This window comes from Rousettus aegyptiacus, unplaced genomic scaffold (assembly GCF_014176215.1).
Source record: "Rousettus aegyptiacus isolate mRouAeg1 unplaced genomic scaffold, mRouAeg1.p scaffold_m13_p_5, whole genome shotgun sequence".
Taxonomy (NCBI): Eukaryota; Metazoa; Chordata; class Mammalia; order Chiroptera; family Pteropodidae; genus Rousettus; species Rousettus aegyptiacus.
In genome coordinates this window covers 104,243,280-104,268,982 of record NW_023416308.1, presented here as the reverse complement: position 1 = coordinate 104,268,982, position 25,703 = coordinate 104,243,280, and the positions used below count along the sequence as shown (strand labels likewise).

General features: G+C 35.9%; 1 protein-coding gene across 2 annotated transcripts in view; it reads left to right on the top strand.

Annotated features, from left to right (window-relative positions):
* The window catches only part of LRRC4C (leucine rich repeat containing 4C), a 983,333-nt gene that overhangs the window by 556,881 nt on the left and 400,749 nt on the right, over positions 1-25,703 (top strand). For both annotated transcript variants that reach the window (XM_036221416.1, XM_036221415.1), the window contains exon 4: positions 3,801-3,937. The gene's annotated coding sequence lies outside the window, so the exon portion shown is untranslated. The remainder of the gene's footprint in view (positions 1-3,800; positions 3,938-25,703) is intronic.

Genomic DNA, 25,703 nt, shown 5'->3' with positions numbered 1-25,703 from the left:
AGACTGGGAGAAGAGGGAAGAGAGAGTAGAAGACAGGAGGGAAGACAAGAGGAGTTGAGATGTTGTGGGCAAAAAAATAAAAAAATAAATATGGAATCTGATGTATTTTATGGTTTAGTGTCACGAGGATATGGCCCCAAATGTTTCTGGTCTGTGAGGCTATAAGTGGATTAAAAATAATATACTCTGCAAGAGTTTCTGAAACCTGCCCAAATTTCCAGCCACATTCTGCCCATGGGGATAAGAAACCACTTCTGTCCTGCTGTTGTTACTGACATGGAAACCTGTACTAGAATTTGTTTGCAAAGGGTGACTTAAGAGCAAAGCTTTTTAGGACAGTGAGTTTCTGTAGAGGTCTTCAAATTCCATAGGTAACAGTAGAATGCAGGAACGTGATACCTAAAATTTTCACCATCAAAGACTTTTCTAAGTGTTTTCTTTCTGTCACATCAACCCCATAATCTGAAATTTTTCTACTGAACAGAGTCCATGGATTTAATAATACTTAGTATATTTTCTATATTTTTATTAGTTAGTCAAATAGATGCTTCTATAGTCATCCCAGATTGATGTTTATAAAACACAGTTCAGTCCTTGAGTTGATTTAAATCCAGCCAGAAACAAAGACACTTAACCTTAGAGAGCCTTTGTCTCATTGTAGATGACGGCAGTCACTTCCTTTTTAACATAGTAAAACAGCTCATGGTATTGCTTAAGTAGAAGATTAATAAACATATGAAATTATAATGTCAGACTGGAAAGGGAGATGAATTTAGACAGAACTTCAGATGAGCTGGATGGATAAGTAACCAGGCAAATGTGATTGGAAGAAGCCTCTAGGGTCTTCTGATAGCTTTGAGCAAGTTTTAATAATTCACCCCTCTCCCGTCTCCCTGATTTGACTGATATGTGGGCCATTCTTCAATACTACAAGTTTCAGATAAATGGAAAAAAAAAAAAAGCAGTGAAAGATAGAAGCAGTAAATGTTTCATCAGACCCTGCTCCTAGCTGCATGAGAGATTCAAAAGAATTACTATTTCCCTGAACTTTGCTTTTCCATCTATAAAATGAAGATATGAGCTCATTTTATAGAGATGAGATCTCACTATCCCTATGACTTTTTTACACATCACTTTTTCTGAGTCTCATTTTTATCTGTAAAAATGGGAAGAATGCCTACCTCATAAGGTGACCTTTAAGACAGAGAGAACACATTTGGATCTCTTTCCTATACGAATCTACTTGATTCCTAAATTTAGATATCAAGAGTTCATAAGATGAGTTCAGATAGTGAGGGGCATAAGACCGGTTGAATTTCTTTGAGTTAAGTATTTCATATAGCAAATGCTAAGTTTTGAAAAGTGAGGATTTATCAAATGTTTTTAATGTCTGGATATCTAGAAAAGCACCTTGCATACAGGATACAGTCAATAATGATTTACTCTGGTGTCTTTGACCTTCAGGGTAGAGAAAGCCTGGTTCAACTGTGCACTCCCAGCATCTAGCACAGTGCCTTGCAGTCAGGAATGCCCAGCGGATATTTGTGGCCCTCAGGCCAGTCGTGGGACCTTGCTTACTTTGCTTTAAAGTTTACTCAACAATATCTACCTTCCATAAAGTTTTTGTAAAGAAGGGTAAAAGATCATTTCAAAAAGCTAAAATCAGAACTCTTATGCAAATATAAAATGAACAGGTGTTAAAGATTTTACAAAAGTCTTTAATTATTGAGAAAACCAGGAATGTTATAATCAGTTAAAAAGGAAAATCTGAAATAAATACACATTTATAAATCGAGAATATCGAAATTCATATGGAAATGGAGATAAAGCTAGCTTTTTCCTTAATGGAGAGGAAAATCAATTAAACCTCTACTGGACAAAATAAATTTGTCTATAGAGAAGAATTATTATGTACTACCTACTAACAGTTAAGTACAATTTACAGAGTTGTAAATTCTTTAGAACTCTTCCATCAAATCTTAATCATATAAGTGGAAATGTGTCCTATATACAATGTGTAGTTTCCATTGAATCACAAATTTTCCCCCACATAAACCAGATAATCATATAAATCATTTAACTTAGTACATAGCAGACCTCCAATAAATGCTTATTTAAAAAAAATTATTACAGCGAGCAGTGGCAATGAAATAGATTGTGTTTAATAATACTTAATAAATTTCATCAGATTGGAACTCTAACATTTATTTAATCTATTACCTAGGTTTGGTACTCGCTCTCCCATGCAATTCATAGTTCCCTCCCCCTTTTAAAAACTATTAGCTCTATTATGTTTCTTTAACATGTACTAAGAAGAGTCTGAAAATTGCTGAACAAATTTAGACATTTCCCTCTAAAGTTACATATAACCCTAAAGAGAATTTCTAGAATAACACAGAATGACAATGAGTAAAACTAAGTCTGAGACAATATTAATAAAGACTGTTTATTCATAAATTTGTGGCCAGTAAGCTCCTCTACTGTCAGTTTTCTTTAAGTGAGCATTCAGAGGTATTGAAAAGAGGAGTATGTTTTATGGAGTAAAACCAGAAAATATAGAAATTGTGTTTAACTGGCAAGGCTTCTATTAAGACAGGATTTTTTTGGAAGCTGTAGAGACTATTTGGTACATTTGATAGTCCTGGTTGGCTGAAAGGGAACAAGGGAGAAGTTTGGGGATATTTCAAAAGAGGAAAAATCGTTTTAGTGTGAAAAGCAGAAGGTTTCTGTGGCTGCCTATTTTCTGGACCAAGATGGGTTTCATGTGAAGCTTCATTGCTGTCGTGATGATCCCTGTAGGTTGGGAGGTGAAGACTACTATGGTTGATGGTTTCTTGATATAAACCAGTTAATATAAGAAAATATTAATTAAGGACTATGGTTTAGATACACATGAACTGATTTTGTTGAATTTAGTTAAAAGAGACCCATGAATCCAAAATAGACATGAAATTGCACATGAAAACAATTGTGATGGAGAGAAAAATTATGTAGTTAAGGAATTTGACCACAATTATAATGTGATACATCATGGCATGAAATTTATTATCAGACTTTTGTAATTTACCATAGCCCAAGGTCCAAGTCGCACTTTTTTGTCTTAAGATAGATTCAGTGTCCAAATGTTTTTATATTAATTATTTAAGTAAAACAAAACAATAATCCATGGTCCTCTACTATGGCTGAGTAAGAAAACAGTTAAAAGAGTAGTAAGCTTAGCAAGTCTTAAAATCTGACCTTCTGGATTTATAAATTTTTACCCTATGAAAAATGGAGCTACTAAAAACATCTGTCAGACAGAGAGCTATATACTAAGTGCTTAGAAAAGTTGTGCTGATTGAATAAGATAATATATGTATATATGAGCGAGAAGCATAGCTCCAGGCCCGCAGTAAATTCTCAGTTGTTAAATCCCTTCCCTCTTTCTCAGGGCATGCAACAACATGCAGAGTTTAGTCCAATCTGATATACCAAGTCTCTAATCAATAAACTTTCATTAAGCCTTATCATTCATTTGGACTTCTGCTAGGTAGGACTGCAGATACAAAGCCACATTAACATGGAATGTAGTTTTTAAAAGAGAAAATCTTTCCTTCCATCACTTTCTATTTTACAAATTATATATCTATATATATATATATATAATGACCATTTCTATTATATATATATATATATATATATATATATATATATATATATATATATATATTAGTGTGAGTTATGGGTGCTAAAATCTAATCCATCAACATTTATTGAGCATTTTATATTCCTCAGTGCATCCTTTATTCTGTTTTATACAGGAGATACTGGACATGCAGAGATAACCTATGTAGATTAACAACATGGAAACATCCTGAAACTTATCTGGAGTCTCAGTAAATTGATTGGATTCACGTTTCACAAACAGGAAGGCTGGTCCATGGACAATTTGCCACAGGTAAGTGAGAAGTATAACTTTCTCCATTAGAATCCTTCCAAGATTCATTGACTGCAGGGTTATTAATGACATTTAAGATAGTTTTAATATTTCTTCAGTACAGCTGACAGTTTCTCTTCTCTCCCCAACATGCTCATGTGGTTGCCAACATATGGCTAAATGTTTGGCCATTTCATCTTTTTCATTTGGACTTCAGTCAGTTACAAAAGGAGGAAGCAGGGGTAAAAATACTCACCTCATAAAACTTTTACTAATAGTGATTTATGTAGAAGAACAGGAGTCAAACTGTTCCTCCAACAGACGTTTCTTTGCACTACCCCAGGAGCTAAAAGAGTGGCAGGTTGACCTGCCCAGGACTTGGAATGAAGCAAGCAGACAAATGATGATGTCCCCCTTCCTTACTGAAACTGGGGCAGCAGTTAGGTCATTAATATGGAACAAAGTATTCAGGAAAGGTAGCCATCTTTTTATTCTCCCTTTGAAAACCTGGTGAAGTTGGAAAGCTCGAGGTCACGGCGTGGAAATATTTTATGTTGGGCAATGGGTAAAGTTGAACTTGGCAGAATGAATCGGTGGGGAAGAATGCAAGTCTGATCAGTTCAAACAAGTGGCAGTTTGTGTGCTGAGGACCTGAGTTGATAGCGTCTTCCATTTTTAATTTGTTCTGCCATCAACAGTCAAGGCCACTTGAGCCTAGAAATAAGATCTGTTCCGCTCTATGAAATGGAAATAACCTGTTTATTTTTTCTGTGAGGTTTCACTGCATTAAAGAGAAAAAAGAGAAAAAAAAAACACATCAAATTGTAGTGACATCAACTTCCATCTATGGCAAGGGAGACATTTATACTTGCCATTTTAATTGCCAAATACTTGAATCATTCATGCTGTTTAATGTTACAAGAACCTGAAGCCATGGCAGAGGGAATTGCTCATACATTTCCCTGTTAACATTTCCCTCTCTCTGGGTTGCCTGTGTAACAGCTATCTGTCCTGAATCTATAACTCAAGAGCTTTCTGAAAGATAACTTCTGGGTTTTTCTGCATTAGCTCCATCACATTATATAGATTAAACTAAATCAAAGACGTGTTTTCTGTGTTCGAGGGGAACACCTTGTTTTGAGAATCACATGAGAACACAGATATGGAGTTGTTTTGTATCATGTAAAGTGCTTTCTAATGATGAGGAGGCAATAGTAAGATAAAGATAAGGTACTCAAGAGGAACATGAACCAACAACAACAACAGCAAATGATGACTTGAAGTTCCTTTTTTTTTCATAAATGTATGTGATCATCCCATTTATTTGTCTTCCATCTTAGTCCTTCTATCTATACAGAGGAGAGGATGTTGTTTTCTTTGAGTTAGACTCTTTTGTTTAAGGAAATAAAGACTCATGTAAGTGACCCAATTGAAAAGAGAATTATTCTGATTAAAAAAAAATGTGGACTGGAACTATAACAAAATTCAAAAATAAGAAAAAAATGTTACATGTTTGTACCATTCTCATGAGCAACAGGAAGTTAAGCTCTTTGCAGCTCTAACTTCTCCCTGAACTCGTATTCCATACCCCGGCTTTCTCGCTCTTTCTGTCCCTCTGTCTCTCTCTCTCATTCCCTGCCCCTCCCCTCGCACTTCTAGTTGATTTCCTAGCCTTCTTAAATTGCTCCTTTCATAACTTTGCTTTGCACAGAGCCTCTCATGGTCTCTCTAACCACTTTTCCTTTATTCAGCTTCAAGTCCTGCGACTATTTGTCTTCGGCCAGGTTGTACTCAGGAAACAGAAAGCACACCAGTTATTTGACAGATAAAATTTAATTTAAGAATTACTGGAGAATTGGACAAGCAAAAATAGACACTGATGAATATATAAAGCAGCGGTCCCCAAACATTTTGGCACCAGGGACCAGTGCTCCTATGAGAATCTAGTGTCTGATGATCTGAGGTGGAGCTGAGGTGGTGATGCTGGCACTGGGGAGTGTCTCAAATACAGATGAAGCTTTACTCACTTGCCTGCCACTCGCCTCCTGCTGCGTAGCCCAGTTTCTAACAGGCCAGGAATCAGTACTGGTTTGTAATCCAGGAGTTGGGGACCTCTGTAATAGAGGTAGAAGCTGCCGAAAGTGGCTACCTTGGCAACAGGGACAACAGGCAGGATTTTGTGATGATTAGAATTTAGAATTTTAGAGGAAGGGCTCTGCAGAACTGGAATTCAGGAGTCTTGGGTACAGGTGTTGGCTGAAAGGGGAAGGAACTTTAGAAGTTTAGCTAGAAACTTGACATTGCTGGGATTCATAATTCTACAAAACTGCTGTAGAGCCTTAGGAGCTCATACATGGAGCTAGGACTCAGACTCCTGTGAGGAATATTGTTCTCCCAATGTTATTGTGTGAAGAGCTAGAAGGGAATCCACAGATAGAGCTGGACCACATCTCTGACAAGGGGCTACTGCCGTTATGTCACTTGGAGGGGGACAATGAGGTTGTTTCTGGGAGTGCAGAAAAAAATGCAAAATGGAAACGACTGCTGTGTATGGTGACACTGTCGGAAGCAAGAAGTAAGTCCCTTCTTCCCTCTGCAACCTTCCGGTCTCCCTCTAGCCCCCTCAATTGGCAGAAACAGGGAGCCAAGTGCAGGAGAAATATGCTTTGCAAAGACCCGGGTCAGCATCTCAAAGCAAAATAGATGAGACTGAATTTGAACTGAGAGGCAGAAACTCCATAGTGACCACATATCCTATTATGTGTATGTGTGTATATTTACAGAGATGTTTGAGTGTGTGTATGTTTAAATTTTCAAAAAAAAAAGAGAATCTGATTGGATATTTAAGCAGACCACTGAAATCACACGTTTTGACTGAACTAAGATCTGCCTGACTTTTGGTCAAGTTTCACTGTCAGCTTAATCAGGTGGCATTAGATGGTGAGTTATAAGATAATACAATACAAACATGATTACTTAGTCACCAGGGCTATAAACCTGACAGTTTTCCTTAAAATTAACTAAGAGCATTTATGTGATTGCAATGCAGTACAGATGTACTGTGTGTGGATGTGATATTGTTGATGACTGAATTTTTAATTAGGCTTTTATTGTGAAACAATTATACATTAATTAGGCTTTTATTGTGAAACAATTATACATTAACATGTATTAAGAAACTACACAGACAGATTCTATGTACTTTTCTCTTCCTTTCCCCTAAATGATAGTATCTTACAAAACTATGGGACAATAATACATCCAGGATATTGATGTCAGAGCAGTGAGATACAGAGCATTTCTGTCACCACAAAGATCTCTCCTGCTGTCCTTCTATAGCCACACACACTTCATCCCCGACCCCAACTTCCTCTTTAGAAAATGGAAACATTAATCTGCTCTCTATTTTCATAATTCTGTCATTAAAAGAATGTTATATAAATGGACCCATAAAGTATATAATATATTGGAATTGGCTTTTTTCATTACACATAAGCCTCAGGAGATTCACCCAAGTTATTGGGTTTATCAATAGTTTATTCATTTTTTTCAACTGGGTAGTATTTCTTGGTTAGGGTATATAATAATATGTTTAACCTTTCATCTGTTAAAGGATGACTCGGTTTCTTTCCAGTTTGCGGCTACTATAAATAACATTGTTGTATGTATTTATGAACAGATTTTTGTAAACATAAGGTTTTAATTCATTTCCTGGAAGTGCAATTGCTGGATTATATAGTAGTTGCATATTTAGGTTTTCTTTCAACTTTATTAAGATATAGTTGATATATAGTATTGTGTAATCTTAAGGTGTACAATGTGATGATTCGATATATATATATATATATATACATTGTGAGATCTTTACCATGGTAAGATTAGTTAACACATGCTTCATCTCATGTACTTGCCATTTTGTGTTGTTATGGTGACAACATTTAAAATGTACTCGCTTAGCAACATTTGATCATACAATATAATATTGTTAACTGTAGTCGCCATCCTGTATATCAGAGCACGAGAATTTATTCATCTTATAACAGAAGATTTGTACCTTTTGATCACGATCTCACCATTACTCCCAACTCCCAAACCCTGGTAACAATCAATCTAGGGTAGCCTCTCCTTACAGCAATTTCACTTTCTTTGGTTTCAATACCCCATGGTCAACCACAGTTGAAAAATACTAAATGGAAAATTACAGAAATAAATAATTAATAAAATTTAAATTCCATGCTATTCTGAGTAGTACAATGAAGTCGTGTGCTGTTCCGGTCTGCCCTGCCTGAAATGTGAGTCGTCCCTTTGTCCAGAGTATCCACACTGTATATTGACTGCCCATCAGTCACCTAGCAGCCTTCTTAATGATCGAATTGACTGTTTTGCTATCACAATGCTTGTGTTTAAATAACTCCCATTTTACTTACTAATGGTCCAAAGCACTAGAATAGTGATGCTGGTAATTCAGATATGCCAAAGAGAAGGTATAAAATGCTTTCTTAAAGTGAAAAGGGTGAATACAGTACAATAAGATATTTTGAGCATTAGAAACCATGTTCACATAACTCTTATTACAGTATATCATTAAAATTATTCCATTTTATTATTAATTATTATTGTTAATCTCTTACTATGCCTAATTGATAAACTTTATTATAGGTATGTACATATAGGGCTCGGTCCCACGAATAAAGGGGGACTAAACTACTCTCTGTTCCTATGAGTTCAATGTTTTTAGATTCCACATATAAGTGATACCATGCCCTATCTGACTTATTTCACTTAGCACAATGCCCTCAAGGTCCATCATGTTGTTGCGAATCACATATTTTCTTTTTTTTATAACTAAATAATATTTTATTATACTTATATAATGAAATAAGTAATATGTTTATTATATATCAAATTGTCTTTATCCGTTCATCAGTTGATTGACACAGGCTGTTTTCATGCCTTGGTTCTGAATAATGCTGCAATAAACATTGAAGGGTAGGTTTCTGTTTGAGACAGTGATTTCATTTCTTTTTTATAAATACCCCGAAGTGAGATTGCTGAATGATACTGTAGTTCTATTTTTTTTATTGTGTTTGAGATGTCTCCACATTGTTTTCCACAGAGGCTGCACTGATTTACATTCCCACCAAGAGTGCAACAAAGTTCCCGTCTCTCCATATCTTCACCAGCATTTACTATCTCTAGTCTTTTTAATAATAGTCATTCTATCAGGTATAAAATGATAAATCATGTGCTTTTGATTAGCAACAGGAAAGGGATGAGGGGAAAGGGAGAGTAGGGTAAGCAGCCTGTTTCCCCATTTTTTTGGCGGCACTACATAAAGGACCCTCTTGGGTTTCACCCCACCCAAAGACTGGCAAAGCAGAGAGGTACAGAGATGGCTAGAAACAAGGAAGAAGGGGTAGTTGCCAGCAATATCAGCCACTCAGTGCAAACAACCACAGTTCCCAGGGCTCTGCTGAGGATCCTATCAGCTTTTGCCACTGATGAAACTAGTAGCTTCTTCGGATCCCCTACAGATTCCACTTGTTTTAACCCCGCAGGTTTTCACATTTGCAGATACCAGCCATCTGAGGTCCTCCCTGCTCCCTCCCCACTGCTGCCTGGTCCAGCTCAGAATTCCACCTGGCAGCCAGCCCTGGCCTCTGTGGCTGCGCGAGTGCAAAATGGCATTCCAATTGCACTTGTTGCTTTTTGCCTTTGTTGCTTTTGCTTTGGGTGTCATAGTCAAAAAATTGTTGCCAAGACCAATCATAAAAGCCTTTTTTTTCTCCTAATAATCTCTTGTGGTTTTAATTTTTATTTCTCTAAAAACTACTGATGTTTAACATGATTCGTTGTGCTTATTTACCATATGTATATCTCACTTCAGTAAAATGTCTGGTCTTATCTTTTGCCCATTTTCTAATTGGATTGTTAGGTTTTTTTTTTTTTTTCTGTTGAGCTTTGAGAAATTTTTAATGTATTCTAGGCACTAATCCTTGTTGAGCTTTGAGCATGTTTTTATATATTCTAGTCACTAGTCTTTGCAAACTATGCAGTTTGCAAATACTTTCTCCCATTCTGTAGCTTTTCTTTTCATCCTCCTAACAAGAATTCACGGAGCAAAAGTTGTCATTTCGAAAGAGTCTAATTTATCAGTTTTTCCCTTTATGGACTATGCTGTGAGTTTTAGTCTAAGAACTCTTTGCCTAGACCCCAAAGATTTTCTCATATTTTTTTTTCCTGGAAGTCTTATAGTTTTATTTATTATACTTAAGTGCATAATTTATTTTGAGTTAATTTTTACATATAATGTGAAACTTCAGTCTAAGTTGATTTTATTTGCGCCTATGTCCAATTGCTCTTCCTGGTGTGGGCACCTATCCATTGTCTTTTTTTCATTCGGTTTGAAATCTTCCCAGTTGTTGGTATAATGAGTACTTTACAGTTGAAATCCGAATGTTTTGGGGATTACATTATGAGATTCCATATTGTATTCAAATTTTCAGTTTTAGCGGGCTTTTTTTGATGTTGCTACAGTAGGAGCAATGGGGGTCAAATTATCATCAGGTGGCAGCAGAAGGCCATATTCCTTGCTTGGCCTCTGTTGACATGTGAGTAGATGGGTGTTCCTTAATTCTGCTGGGTGTGCGCAGGAGTTCAAGCTCTCACTAGGCTTCCACTGATACCTCCCTGGCTGCGAGGTGTAGGAGTAGCAGGTGACTGCTACCCATGGGGCAGCCGCTAATACCACGGAAGGAGTGGCCTCATTGCTACTAGGTGGCATGAAAGTCTGACTGTCTGTGAACCTGACTCTGATACCATCCCAACATGTAGGAAGAAAGTCTCCTTGTTACTGATGAGTGGAGGCGGAAATCCAGGGTCCCATGTCATCTCCACTGACCTTGCAAGAGGTAGAGGGTGGCTTTGTTGCCACTGGGCAGGGACAAAAGTCCTGGTTTCCTACCTGGCCTTGTCTGATACTTCCTAGTGGAGAGTTCAGGGGACTTTGTCATAACTTGGTGATGTTGAAGACTAGGTCCCCACTAGGATTTCACTGGCCTGGGTGAAATTTTTTTTTTTTTCTGTGATGTTTAGCTAGGTAAGTGTAATTGTCATAGTTTTCTGTCTTGTTAAGCTGCCTTTTTCTTGTCCTCTGGGTAGAGAGAGCAGGCTTTAGTTTTTTTCTTTTTTTGTCTGTATCTAGCAGCATTTCTTGGTTTCTGATCTCTTCTATATCAAGACTAGAATATATGAGGAACAAGGAAAACCCAAGAACTCACCACCATGTCATCACTTGAATCTAAACTTCCTAGTCGGACAGTGTGACTTCTACCCTCCACCTTTCAACGTCTTCTTATTTATTTTTTAAATCTAACGACCAAGATTTTAAATTGTACTTAATGAGATAAATAGGGGGAAAAAGTCTATTATGCTCTCCTGGAATTGGAAGTCCCTTTAAAGCACTTGTAAAGATATTTCGATGGAACTATTTTCATCGATAAATTTTTAAAACATAATAATCAAGATAGAACTACAAAGCTGTGAAAAAACTACAAAAGCAAAACATAACAAAAGAAATTCAATTTTTGCAAAGTCCATTCCCCTGTTTTGGAGTAAAAATATATGCAAACCCATTTTGAAGAGATGATTGTTTCACATGGTAGGTGCTTCAAATTAATTAATGAATGAAGAAATAATTACTAAATAAATTAATTTAACAAACTGTCTCCTACATGTTAAACAATATTCTAGGCACTGAGAAAGCACTGAGAAGGACATCATCTCTATCTATCTATATATGTGTATGTGTATCTTACACACACACATATCAAGTTACATAAACACCATTAACCATTAACAATGCTAAAATGAGAAGACCACCATAACCATAATTTATAAGATATAGAGTTGTCTTTCATCTCCTGAGAATAAGGTGATGTCTTGGTCATCTTTGCGAATAGTGTCTGATGTAGCACATTACTCATCACACATGACTTGCTGTAGAAGTCTAGCAGAGAGAACTGCTGAGAAGTAATCTGTCTTATATTTTCCCCAAAAATCCTCTCCACAAAAGGCATTTTGTAACATTTCCGGGTAAAGTATTTGCACATTTCATATTTCTTTACCAAATTAGAAGATTCTTCATGTAAATCGTATTCCTACAAATGAACTGAGGTGCTCACTTATTGTTCTGGCCTTGGTGAAAGCAGAGAAAGGGTAAGAATCATTCTTCACACATATGCTTTGAAATATTTAAGATCAAGTGCCCTTGCCCCATCTCATCATATGTGCTCTGATCTCAAATGCCAACTACAATAACCTGGTATTTTACCATACATATAGACTGGTGATATATGAGTCAAATGTCAATACCACCTGTCCTATTACACGTAAGAAATAAAGAACCACAATGAAGAAACAAAAATAGCAGTACATGTTAACAAAATGATTTGACATCACTGTTCTTAAGGGAGAGCATTAATTCTATTTTTTTAACATAGCCCAAGGAGAGGCTTTGAATTTTATCAATATATTATAAAGTCTGTCAGGCTGGGGATTACTTAAGCAATGGTTTTCCAATTACCTAAGAAAGAAACTTTATAATGAATATAAAAATCCCTTGAAAGAAAAATCAGATTCTCAGCTAACAACTCTCCAGTACTTCACTCCTGGACATGAGAAAGCCAGAGGCTTAGAGAAACCAGCAAGAACCCCGGTAGAGAGTACCACAAATGCTGATGCTAAGATCTCTGATGGAGCAGAAACAAGCTATGCTCAATGGAAGGCAAAGGGTCTGCTTGCAAAAGCAGAAGAGTTCCTCCCATAGCAGGCAGATGAAAAGAGAACTTTCAGGCCTACATCATAGATACATAGAGGGCAGCAACTTTGACTTTGTGTGTTTGCTAAGGCAGGGTATACTCAGGGGGCTTTCTAATAATATGTATAGAATTTTTTTTTTTTTTTTGAAAGCATCCTGGTTTCAGTTATGTTGGCTTCTTCTCTAAAGGCTTGCTCTTCGGGTGAAAAGCTTTCCATGAGTGCCTCGTGCTGTAAAATAAATAGAAAGTGAAGTTTGAAGTAGGGTGAGTTCTACTTTATACAATTCTCAGTGAAGAATAAGAATAAGAATAAGGATAGCACATTGAAATAGACAGACTATATTTATTCTTGGTACATCTTGTTTCATGGAAATCCGCTTTAATAGGTTCCCCATACAGAAAATACAGACTCAGAACTCATACCCTTGAAACTTCCAAGAATTTGGAACCTTAAGGCAAAATTTTATGTCACTTAAACTTTATAGTCACCACAAGTTGAGATGATCAGGGTGCCACATAATACTCAACATAGAAAATAATCTATATTAACAGAAAATACACATTCTGTGTGTTTTAAGGTTTCTAATGTTATCAGGTTTATAAAATTACCATATATTGTTACTATTTCTTTTAAATATGATTATATTCACAACGGAAATAGTCTTAAAATATATTTTGATATTATCAGAAACAAAATGATTATTAGAAAATCAGTTAGAAAGATATAACAAGATTACAATCATTTCGTTAAGGAAATTAATTAGAAACAAAATAACAAGATAATAATCACTTCGTTAAGGAAAAGAGATTAAAGGTATTGAAAAGAAGTGTAAAAGAGTGGCAGTTACTTCTTATTACAATCATCCTGAATATGACTTTTTTAGTTTTCTGACTGTGTAATACAAAGTTTAGCCAATTTTTCTGAGCCACCTTCACACGACCTACTCCAGGGCAAGAGGTGATAGGGAAGAAACAGAGAACATAATCAGAGTGATTGCATTTTCTTGCCATCTTCCAGGTTAGAAAACATTAAACTTTGAGAGTATTTGGGTATATTTGAAGCACCTTTTGAGAGAAAAATCAGTTCAGATCTGTGAAGTCTCCTATCCTGCCTGTCCCACTAGGTAAAACAATCGCATTATTGGCAGTACTTCAATTTTCTCAACTTATTTTTTTCCAGTGACAAATGTGCTAAATATCATGGGAATTCCTTCTGCTTGATTTCTCACATTTTACATCTTTAAGTTCCATATTCATGTTGCAAATACAATGAAATATCTCTGCAGTCGAGCAAAATGTTTCACAGTGCACATTTCCTGTTCAAGAAACCAAACCATAAACCAGAAATTTCCAGACACTAAAACAATTTGAGACAAGTATTCTATTCAACTGAATGGTATGCATCTATTTCAGAGAGCAATTCCTAAATTGAGTGTCTTGCACAGAGAAGGCACCATGATAACAAATTGTTGAATGAATGGTTGTTTATTTCATACACTGGGAAATAACAAAGTAGAATCAATGATGTGCTGGAAAATCAGCTCTCTGAGAAAAAAAGATAGCTCTGATTTGTAGTGTTTTTCTATTTCTGTGGTATAAAACACTCCCTCATGACCCATTTCAATTACCAGGGTAATGTCACTGAATCCAGGTGTGGGAAAAGATGTGTGGAATATTCTTTTGCAAGCTGGTTTAGTACCCGACTGGTTAAAGATCCTTTAACTGGCTTCCATATGATTAGGAAAAAGAACTTCACGCTGCCTGATTTTGTTGGTTAATTAGCCGACTTGATTTTAGTGGAAACAATAGGCGGGTGTTTTTCCCTTAATGATAACAAAGTGGCAGTTTTTTCAGGTGGGTTACCTGCATGAAAAAAAGTTGTAAGAATACCTCTCATATTTTGATAGCAAATAAAAATCAAGGATGTCCTTGAGGATACTCCTGAATTTGAAAAAGCAATCTCTTTAACAAGGGCCACCTGCTTTGAGGCCTGGGAGCTGTTCAGATGCCTCGAAGAATTCTTATTCTTAGTCATTACAAGCTCAAAAACTGAATAGGAAACCTTTAGGCAAAGCACTCTTTCAGTAACTTGGTATATTAAGTCGTAGAATTCATCAGATACTTCCAGGCCCCCATGATGCTGAACTGCTTGTAGTACATTGAAGAGCTAAAAAAAATCTTATAGTTAAACTACAATTGAAATAGTAATTTATTACAGAATGTCTATGGACCAAACTCTCAGCTGGACATTTTTGCTTATTTTATAATTTTTATTTTATTCATTTGCCTTTGCTGTTTGTGAGAAAATAGAAGTTCTTCCATTTAATGAAGATTGAAAATGGCATCACTCAGGTTATTAAAAATATTTTAATAACAATAACAAGCATCATTTGTTTAGTATCTTCTAGATATTTCACATTTATCATTTTAGCTAATACTCTTAACTTTATTTCTATTTTATAGATGAAGTAAATGAGACCGAGAAGGTATTATGGACAAAGTCAAGAGCTTATAAATTATAGAAAAGGAATTGGATCACAAGTCAGTTTTTCCCAAATTCATTGCTTAGCCTATGTTAATTAATTTGATCATTACACAAATATTTATTTAGCACCCATTATGAGTCTGGCGTTATTCTGAATTGTGGGAATACAGCAGAGAACTGCATAAATACAGTTCTGACACTTATTGATCTATATTTTAGTGGGCAGAGACAGTCAATAAACAAAAAAAAGTAAAACAAAATACTATTCAATAAATGCTATGTTGGGTGGTGATAACTTCTATAATAAAAAATAAAATAGAGAAGAAACAAGTTGTATCACCACAGGAGTTCCTTGAAATTTTAAATTGATAGAAAAAGCATCACTAAGAAGGCGAGAGAAACTAAACAGGGGTGAGCAGGTGCGTGGCTGAGAGGCTGAAGTGAGAGGCTGAGACATGCAACTATCTACGAGCAAAAATTTCGAGGTAGAGGAAAAACAGTGAAGACACCTTGAAATGCTTAGTGAATTTGAGGAAAATCAAAGTCTGCAGAGTAGCTAACCAAGCAAACAAGGGAGAAAGTGATGAGAGCTGAGGTGTGTACAGTGGGAAGGGTAGGGTGCAAGATTCCTTTGGATTCTGTAGTGAGTATATACTGAAGGGAGAGAGAACAATTAACAGAGTATTGCAATAATTCAGGTGGAAGATGATAATCTGCACCATGATGGAAGAGATGCAAGTGGTTATGAATTGGCCAGATTCTGAATGTTTTGAGTAGATGTAATTTGTGGGATGGTGAAAAGTAGAATGTGAAAGAGAATAAGATTTTTGGTCTGAGTAAACAAAAGCTTGGAATTTCCGTTGCTGAAACTGAGATGACCGTGGAAAGGAAGAAGTGACACTGAATTTAACTATCAAAGTGCCCACAAAGGTCCCTAATGCCTCCGGGTGGAAAGTTACCATTGGGTGACCTGGTTTCAAATGTGATATGTTCAAGATGGAGGAGAGGTAAGAATAAACTGACATTATCTGCATCAATGTATAATTATAAGTTTCAGTAAGTCAAATTATACGAAAGCTCTATAAATGTTGGTTAGCTCTCTTTTTGCATTCTATTCTCAGTAGGGTGATATAATCATGTTGAGACTAAGATTTGGCACTGGCTATAATAAAATTGGTGAACTGTGGGCAACTTTTTTATATACGGAAGAGAAGCAGTTTTTTAAATTGACTGAAAAATTAGTAGAGGCTCATGTATGGATGTATATTTGTAAATACAGGGTTTCTCAAGATTGAAGGAAGAGTCAAAAGAGATGATGAAGAAGATGGTATGGGGCTGGTCCTGCTGAAGTTTTTTTTAAAAAAACATCTATAGGGTTATTAAGAATAGAAATTGAAGAATGTGAGTGACTGAAAGAATAATTAACTCCTGATGTGAGCCATGCTGCTCTGGGGGTCCAGATGCTAATATCAAATGCAGGGTGTAGGTGGCAATGATTCTATCTCAGATGCTAGTGGGACATTGTCAGCTGAATGTGTTAAAGGGCCATCAAAAGAATATGTCTGTGCCTCTGAGCAGCATTCTCAGGGTGCTCCCTTTCAAAGCAGACTCCGCCACAGCATTTCGACCAAAAAGATGAAGTGAGTGGATATTTTCTAAGCAATGTAAGATATCCCAGAAATTTCCAGAAATAATTGTGGACTGTTTCATAAAGATAGCGAGTCTTCGACTCTGAGCAAGTTAGGAAGTATCTCGACTGGTTATTTGCAAGGCCCCATTTCCACTCTCTGGTCGGAGATTACTAGGGTTATCCCTGCTATATGCTCTATCAGACAGTCACCTCTCAGAGCACCCCTAGTGTGATAGATGGTGACTTGCCCATCTGGAGGCATTAGGGACCTTCGTGGGCCTTTTGGAAGTTAGATGCCAGTGTCACTTCTCCATCCTGAGCTTGTTTCTTGTATGCCATGTTGTAGCTTTCTTATGCTATAGGGATGTAGTCAGTTTTTCTTTTCCTTCTGAGGTGCCATTACTTATGTATTTATATTCTTGATTGACCCTGAGGTGGTGCAGTTTTCCCCACTCCAATTTTGCATATTCTTCCTGAAAAGATTTTTGTCCTTTCTCTACTCATAAGCCATCCTCCATGCGCTGAGGGCCCAAGGTCTCACAATACAGTTTACATCAGCTGTCCCCATACTTCTTTTCCACAATGTGTAGAGATATGCTGGCAGATGTCCCATGGAGCCCCTTCCTGGAGTTGCTCACACAATCTAATTGGGCAGGGAGTGTCGGGGCTTGACTCGTGTGCTCAACCAGGGAGCAAGGTCACCCTGGACCCTACTAGGTTGCCCCAAGGACTGACGGGTCAATATTTTGCTGCTTATCTATGCCAAGGCGCACTAGACAGGGCACACTGTCCTTTTCTCACATGTGCTTTGCTTATATGTTGTTCCTTTTTTTACTGAATTCTCTTCTTCCCACTTCTTTTGAAATTCAAGCTTTTCTTCAATGTTAAGCTGAATGTGCATTTTGGTGGACATGTCTTCTAGCGTCTTCAATATACTAATTTATATGTATCTGTGTACATGTTCTTGTTCTCCTACTTGAAGGTGAGCTCCTTCAGTAAGACTTGAACAATAACCATGACTTATCACTTCAAAGCCTGAGAATACCTAGGGCAGCTGAGAAATGTAATGAGTCCCAGGGGCCAGAAGGCAGGCATGTATTAGGAAAGGCTTAAGAAAAATATTCCTGTAGAGAACTAGCTTTAATTATAATTGAGATTTAAATTCATTTCAGTAAAATACATTTACTTTGGGTACTAGAGCTCAGGATTATGAATTTTATCATGGATCACCAGAGTAGAAACAGGCATAAAAAATAAAAAATAAATAAAAAGAAAGGACTGGTAAATATTAGCAGGCTGTTAAAGCTATCAGTTTGACTTATTTTATTATTATTTTATGTGGAAAGGTAGCAGAGTTGGGAATATCTTTACAAGACTGCCTTAGGCTATAAGGAAAAGTCTGTGAGCCAAAGACAAAAGCTTTTCAATTTGTAGCAATTTGATAACATACCTTATAATTAGCAATAGACATACTATTCCCTTTTTCTTTAAATTAGCTAGAGTAAGATGAAATGACTCTAAAGAAATAGAACCCAGATTTTGTTGCCAACCACAAACATAAAAACAAAGCACTTATTTCTGAAACAAATTATATCTACATCCTTGCACAAACATCATAGTTTTCAGACATATAAGAAAGTTGCATTTTACTTCCAATATATACAACTAAGACTTAAACATTTGATTCAGGTGATTTTTGATAGCTCATTTAAGAAAATAGCATGTATAAACTTTGAAATTAACTTCCTTTTACTCGTAATAAACGTAAAGTCTCTCTCTAGCTATCTATATAATCGCAATATCTGTAATAGTAAGGAATTAAGCTCTTCTCAGTATAAAACACAAACACATATTCGGTGTCCTTTAGGTTAGAACCACTTAGATTAGGAATTATTATGGAAATGACACTCAGTTATTTACTGCTTTCCAACAATTCTTCATCTTTTATTCATCAAGGGTTCATTCTGAAACATTTCACCCAGTACTAACACTGTCATTGGCCCTATAATCCAGAAAAAATAAGTTCAAAAAATCTGACAGTTAATTGTGAACAGTAAAAGGTTTTTGGAATGTCACTAGGACCTGGCACAATATTCTACCCACTATGATATAGAGGAGGAAAGAGGAAAACATACATTTACAGGTGTCATTATTTACCAAACTTTACACCCACTTCATTTAGTCTAGAAAATGGGCTTTTAATTTAGAAATTTCTTTATTTCTTTATTTAGTTGTCATAGCTTCATTGATTTTATGTCTAAAATATGTTCATTTAAAAGGAAAAATAAACATAATAGAAGTATAAACATAAAAAGTCAAAATCACTTATAATCCATATCTTCAAAATAATGTACATTATTTACCTATTTCTGTTAGAATTTTTATCCTCATTTTTAGAGGATAAAAATGGAGCTCAGAAATGTAACTTGGAAAGTCATGACTTCCATCAAGTCTTCTTAGTGCGAAAGTTATGGGGTGGGGAGTGTGTTTCAGTTTCTTTTGCATTTTATAGACATTTCACATTCTATGGACAAAGATGGCTTCGCTTTTTTCTGTTTGACAACATTGTATGGACTGTATCTGATCATCCATTCACCCGTTCATCCACATATTTATTCTGTCACTTACTAAATAATAAATATGAGTAAGCAGTGGAAAAGGAAAGATATAAGAAGAAAAAAAAATAAGGTAAAGTGGTTGAGATAAGGGAGCAATGCAGTCTTGGCAAAGATAAAGGGAATACATTTCAATTAGAGAAGGAACGAGTCTAGATTAAAACAAATTTTCTCTTTAATCTGTGCTTTTAGGCACTGCAGTGCTTCTTACCTCTGATGAGTGTGTTTAATTGAAATGTTCCCATGAAGGTTCTCAAAACAAAAGTATTCTCATTGCTCACACCCTCTGGAGTCACGACTGGAGGGGGAAAGGAACACTTTCCACACACCATCCTGGGTACCACACACCATCTTAGGCATTGATCATAGATAAATAAGATAAAATCACTGACTTTGTGATGTCTAAGGCTGGTAATGAGAAGCCCTCCATGGCACTTGTCTGTGAGGTTTTGCAGCATTTTTTCTCAGATTATAAGGCTACATCTAAAACATAGACTGTCTTCCTATCATTTCCCCACTTCCTCGTTTCATTCCTACATTTCTTTAATCTTTCATTCTCCATAACTTGAGCTAAATTCTGTTATCTCCAAAATATAGATGTGCAGGGTCCAATAGTAAGAGAAGGACGCCTGCCTGCATGGGAAGCATCAGAGAACAGTCTCCTCAATCGTCTTTAGTCTCGACCCCAGCAACTCTTCAGAAGCTTTGCTTGAGTTCCCTGGATCACATATGTTCTCTGAATCATTCCACATGTGTGCTTTTTGAGATCTTCTTTTACCAATTCAGTAAAATTTCTCTAGTCCATAAGATGACACAAAATATTTTAATTTTGAGTCTGGGCCAGCCTCTTCAAAAACAAATGCCCAATTTAAAATTCATCCTCCAATACACAGCTGTATTTTTTAAATACATTTAACAAATATTTTTCAAGAGGCATGCTGTGATAGTGATAGCAGAGTAATTAAAATCACTTGTTTGGGGGTATAGATCTAGGGCTGCCATTTACTAACTATATAACCTTGGCCAAGCCACTTAGCTTTTCTGAACCTCATCTCTCTCTTTGGTAAGATGGTATTAATACTACCTGCCTCAATTGTTTTTTATGAACATTTTTTTTTCTACTGCAGTCAATAATATTGCAATGACTATATATAGTGCCAGGTAGATACTAGACTAATCAGGAGAAATCACTTCATAAATTATATAAATGTCTAACCACTATGGTGTAGACTAGAAACTAATTTAAATAATATTGACTATCAACTGTAACTGAAAAATAAAAATAAAAAATAAATGAAAAAAATCAATATTCACTGAGAAGCTTTGTTGATAGTTTTGTTAAGTACTAATTTGTGATTTATAATAATGTATCACACTCTATATCTGCCAATAAGATGATTATAGGGTTTCTCAAGCTCAAAAAATTTCCCTTTGTGGGCAGATATGCTATATGCCTGGTTGGCATAACTGGCCCACAATAGGAGACAGAGATGGTCAAGTGATTACACATTAACTTACTTCAAATTCCAGACATTTCATCCCGAGTGCTGTTCCAAGTGCACATTTTTCTAACTTTACCAATTCTGCATTGTTTTAGTCTTAATGTAGTTCTCACTGCAATCCATTGTGTGCCCAAAAAAAAAAAAAAAAGTCAGGATGGAGTGATGGGAGAATAGAAATGAAGAGAATCTAAAAGCTTTCTGAAACTTCCCATTTGTAAAAAATCTCACTGTACTGGGGGGAAGAACAACAAAGTAAGGGTTCCCAGGGTGAATCCATTATCTTTCCCATTTTGCAGCCATATGTCTGTCACAATATTGAAATGTCATCTATTGTAATTTCTAGTGCAACATCTTCATCAGTTTCCAATTGACTCCAGCCCAAAACAGCTCAGGAAATTACAGGGGCACCACCCTCGTTCCACCCTCCACCTCCCTGGCAGCTTATGAGAAGCTGTGCTCTCCATGCTGGACGCATATTCAGTGCGATGTGACTTTTGTGGGCATCAGCCAATACTTGGCACACATAAAAAACCCAAGTAATCTCATCCCCATTTTTAACCGTGATAAGAACCCAGAAAAGAGCATCCAATAGGCAGAAGATAGTCCAGCTCACTTCTGAGAGTGAAAGACATAAACTACTTGCTCCCAGCAGCAGAAGTGCACATCCGACTTTCAGGAGATGGATTAGGGTATTCAGAAAACGCTCTTATGATTCCCTAGAGAACACGCAGTGAATTCTTTTCTCTCCTTTTAAAGAACTTATATTTAATTTTTTATGTCATTATTATTTCACATTGAGAAATTACAGAAATGGAATTTCTCTTGAATTTCTGTTTCAAGATGCACAGAAACTATGCCCCCAGGGAAGAGTGTATTCATGAGAGGGCTATGCAGGTATGAAGCACATTTCATATCATAAAAATCTCTGTCTGTTACAAGGTGAAATAGCTTGGAATTGTGGGAAGCTGTCAGAAAAGTTAAGGTCGCTGATGCTTTGGCCGTTGTAGCTAGAGTCCACTTTAGATTCTTAAAGGCAAGCAGCCGAAGAAGAACGTACTTTGGCTGTTTTGTGATAAGAGTAATAATTAGAGGATCTGTTGGCAATTGAGTAAAATTGAAATCTTATTGTGTAGCAGCTCTGAAGTCAGAATCCCAGCTTAACCACTTTTGTGTGCGTGACCTCAGGGAATTTATTTAACCTTTCTGAGATGCAGTATTATGAACTACCATAACAATAATTATGAACTATGTGGAAATGAGTGAATATACTTCATATCACATTGTTCCAATGGTGTAAGTAACTATATTAAATGTTTAGCTCAAAGCTTACTGCGTAATAAGCTTGCAATGAACATCCGCTAGTGGCAAAAGCGATAGTAATGGTAACCTAACTATGAACAAAACAAGTAATAAAAGCAAGGGAATGTATTAAAGCTCTGAATCTCCACATTATATCTCATCTTAGTGTGTCTTTTATTTCCCATTGTGATACTTGTACTTTTCCCTTTTTGAAAAATGTTCATGAGATTTTCTTAAATATGGTTTTGACTTTGTCCAAATATAAAAACTTTCATAATAAGAATGCATCATAAAACTCACGAAGTCTATAACCAGCGATAAAAAAAAAAAAGGAAAATGAAACCTTGAAACCTTGCTTCAAAATGATACATGAGGGATATTGGTGATTTCAGTATTGAGGAAACATTTTAGAGAAAAGACAATTTGATATCTGATATAGCCCCTTCAAATATATTAAATAATTGCGAAATATGTTCTGTATCTCTATAGAGCTCTGTGGATTATATAGACTTTAAATCTATATAGACAGATAAAGATGTTTGTATAAAATGGAATTAAAGGCAAATGGTTCCATGCTATTAACCTCTGTAATCTAAACTACTGAGAATTAGATGATTCAGGCTGGTGTGAGAAGGGAGAAGGATCAATGAAGTCAATACCATTTCATTTGCATATGAATGACTCTTGCGCTCTGTCAAGTGCTCATACTCAGTGTTCTCAGTTGAAGGTGTGGTGGCACAAGTGGGAGACTTAACAAGTAAGCATGTGACTTACAGTGAATCCATTCCTGTTACCAGAAAGTGTATTTTTCTGAAGCACATATCCTTGGGTATCTAACGGTCTCTTTCTTAATGAAAGTTACTTCAACAGACAGAAACATGCCTTGGAGAAAGAAGGCTGAGAATTAGGTAGAATATATGGAAAGATACCTAGCTGGTAAAAGCCATGTTTTATGAAAAATCCAACCTGGACAATTGTGGGATATTGGGTCGAGGCTATCAGTATCTCTTTCTACAAAATTTTGGTTGGAATGGTTACAAAGTAGCCTGTAATCCTTTTAGAATAAAGTTTGCAACAAAAAGGAATAATTACCAAAAGCAGTTTATTTGCAATAGGGTCAGTTGTCAACTGTCAATAACTGTTTGAATTACTGTTAGCAGACTCAAATCAAAACCAGTTTTCACAGTCTTATAAAAATCAACTTTATTATGTTGATTTTCTGAAGTTAGTAACAAAAGACAAAGATAGTTTAATTACAACTTGCTAAAAGATATATTATAAGCTGGTTAAAAGATGAAAGCTAAGATTATTTCATTTTTATTTTTACCACAATAGGCCAAAGTTTATTTAGCAAACAACTAAAGTGAAAGTGGAATTTATCAATAATTGAGAAAATACGTTTTTCTACTTCACATAAACATACTTAAATATAAAAATTAACCATTGTATTAATTTAAAACTCAAATTTTCAGACTTCATCAGACTCAGTTGAAATATCTAATTAGTTCAAGAATACTCTAAATTCTGATTAGAACTAGATTATTTTTTCTTCCTAGAAAGCTAGAAAATAACAACAAAACCACATCAGCCTTGCAAAGACTTCTGAAATTTTCAAGTCTTATTTCGTATGTTTTTCTGTTAGATTTGCAATCTGTTGCTGAAAATATGTAAACTCAACACTTGATAATTTACATATCACATTTACAAATATCGAATAGCAATATCAGCTGAAAGGTAGGTAGTGCCATTACCCCTAATTTATATATAAGAAAAACCAAGTGTGTTTAAGTGATTTCCCTGGGGGGTCTTATACACTAAAAGAGGCCTTGATTTCTTGTCTTTGGACTTTGTGTCCTATGATCTTTTCTGATATCACACAGTGTGTTTTACATAGTTATAATAAAACAAATTGTTGGAAAATACTTATTATAAAATTTTGCTTTGGTTACAAAGCTTTATAATTTTCAAGTTTATTCTATCCATTAGCAGATTTGTTGCTCAAATCATCTGGGATAGTTTTGGAACCTCTGTTTTATGTGTATGAAAATTTATATGCAGTAGGGTACCAAATGGCTTGCTAATGACAGGTCTGGGATATCATTACAAAAGTACATGACTGTAAGTCGAAGGCTACTTCTGTGACATGAAATAGAACTGAAGCTTTTCTATGAGATTACAAAGTGACAATAAGGATAAAATTCTGAAAATTAGTTCAAATTTAGAGAAATGTTTCTTTACATTTGAGTTTCTAAGCCTATAACTGCTCAAATGGAGGAACAAGACGCAAAGCAGATATTGTGTTCTTTTGACTATGTGTTCTCCCCGAGAGGCAATCATAGGCTGAATCTAATCTATCATAAACACCAAAGGGGCAGCTCTTCATCATGCACCATCTGGAAGGAGGTCTTAGGATCAGAGTGCAGCGTCTTCTCCAGGCAAATGCTGCTCACGATGTATTTTTTCCTCCTGAGCAGCTTAACTAGAATTTTATTTCCTAAGTACAAAATTCTTTAAAAATTATATTTTACAAAATGCAGCATACTTTATTCCACTGAAGACTCACTTTGTTCCAAAGTCAGACACTCATTTTCATAATGTTTGATAAATGTGCACAAGAAACATTTAACTGTGGACTCCTATAGTTTCCAATTTTGAAAGTCATAATCTGAGCTTTAATATCAAGCTATTTCCTCTGCTTCATTTAATTAACGATGACTCTCTCCTCTCTCTCTCTCCTTTCTCTCTCTCTCTCTCTCTCTCTTCTTCCCTCTCTCCCTCTTTTCTCTCTCTCTCTCTCTCTCTCTCTCTCTCTCTCTCTCTCTCTCTCTCTCAAGAACAACACAGGTTGATTCTGAAGGGAAATATTTACTGCTTGTCATTCTATTATTGCAGGAATTCCTCTTAGGATAAAATGTAACCCTAGAGGGTGATGTCTATTTTTGTTCAGCAATTTGCAGATTCATCTTAGAATATGGTAAAAGAGGACAGTAGAGCTGAAAGGTATCTGTTTGCTTGTTTGTATTAAAGGAAATCTAATCACACGAGAGATAAATGATTAAGAAATAGAAAATGAAGTCAGACTGAGGAGGCTTAAATGAAAACAGGAAAGCTATGGATTTGAGAAAAGAGAAAAATCATCTTTGTCAAATGAAGCAGAAGGAAACATATCTGATTTATGGTCCACAAATTGAAAGGATGTATCATTCATTCTGATGTGGCACTGAGGTGGAGGGTACCTGGGCTGAGTTAGTGTAAAAGGAACATTGTACTGAGAAGGCTTTAGGTGGAAAGTGATCCTAGAATGCTGCCATTTAAATTTATTCTGGCAAAACTAAGCTAGAAACAAGACAAGGAATTAGTGTATGTGGATCTAGATGGTGGGTATGAGAATGCTGTGTAGAACATAATTGGAGTTGAGCAAAGTTTTTCAGAGCCAG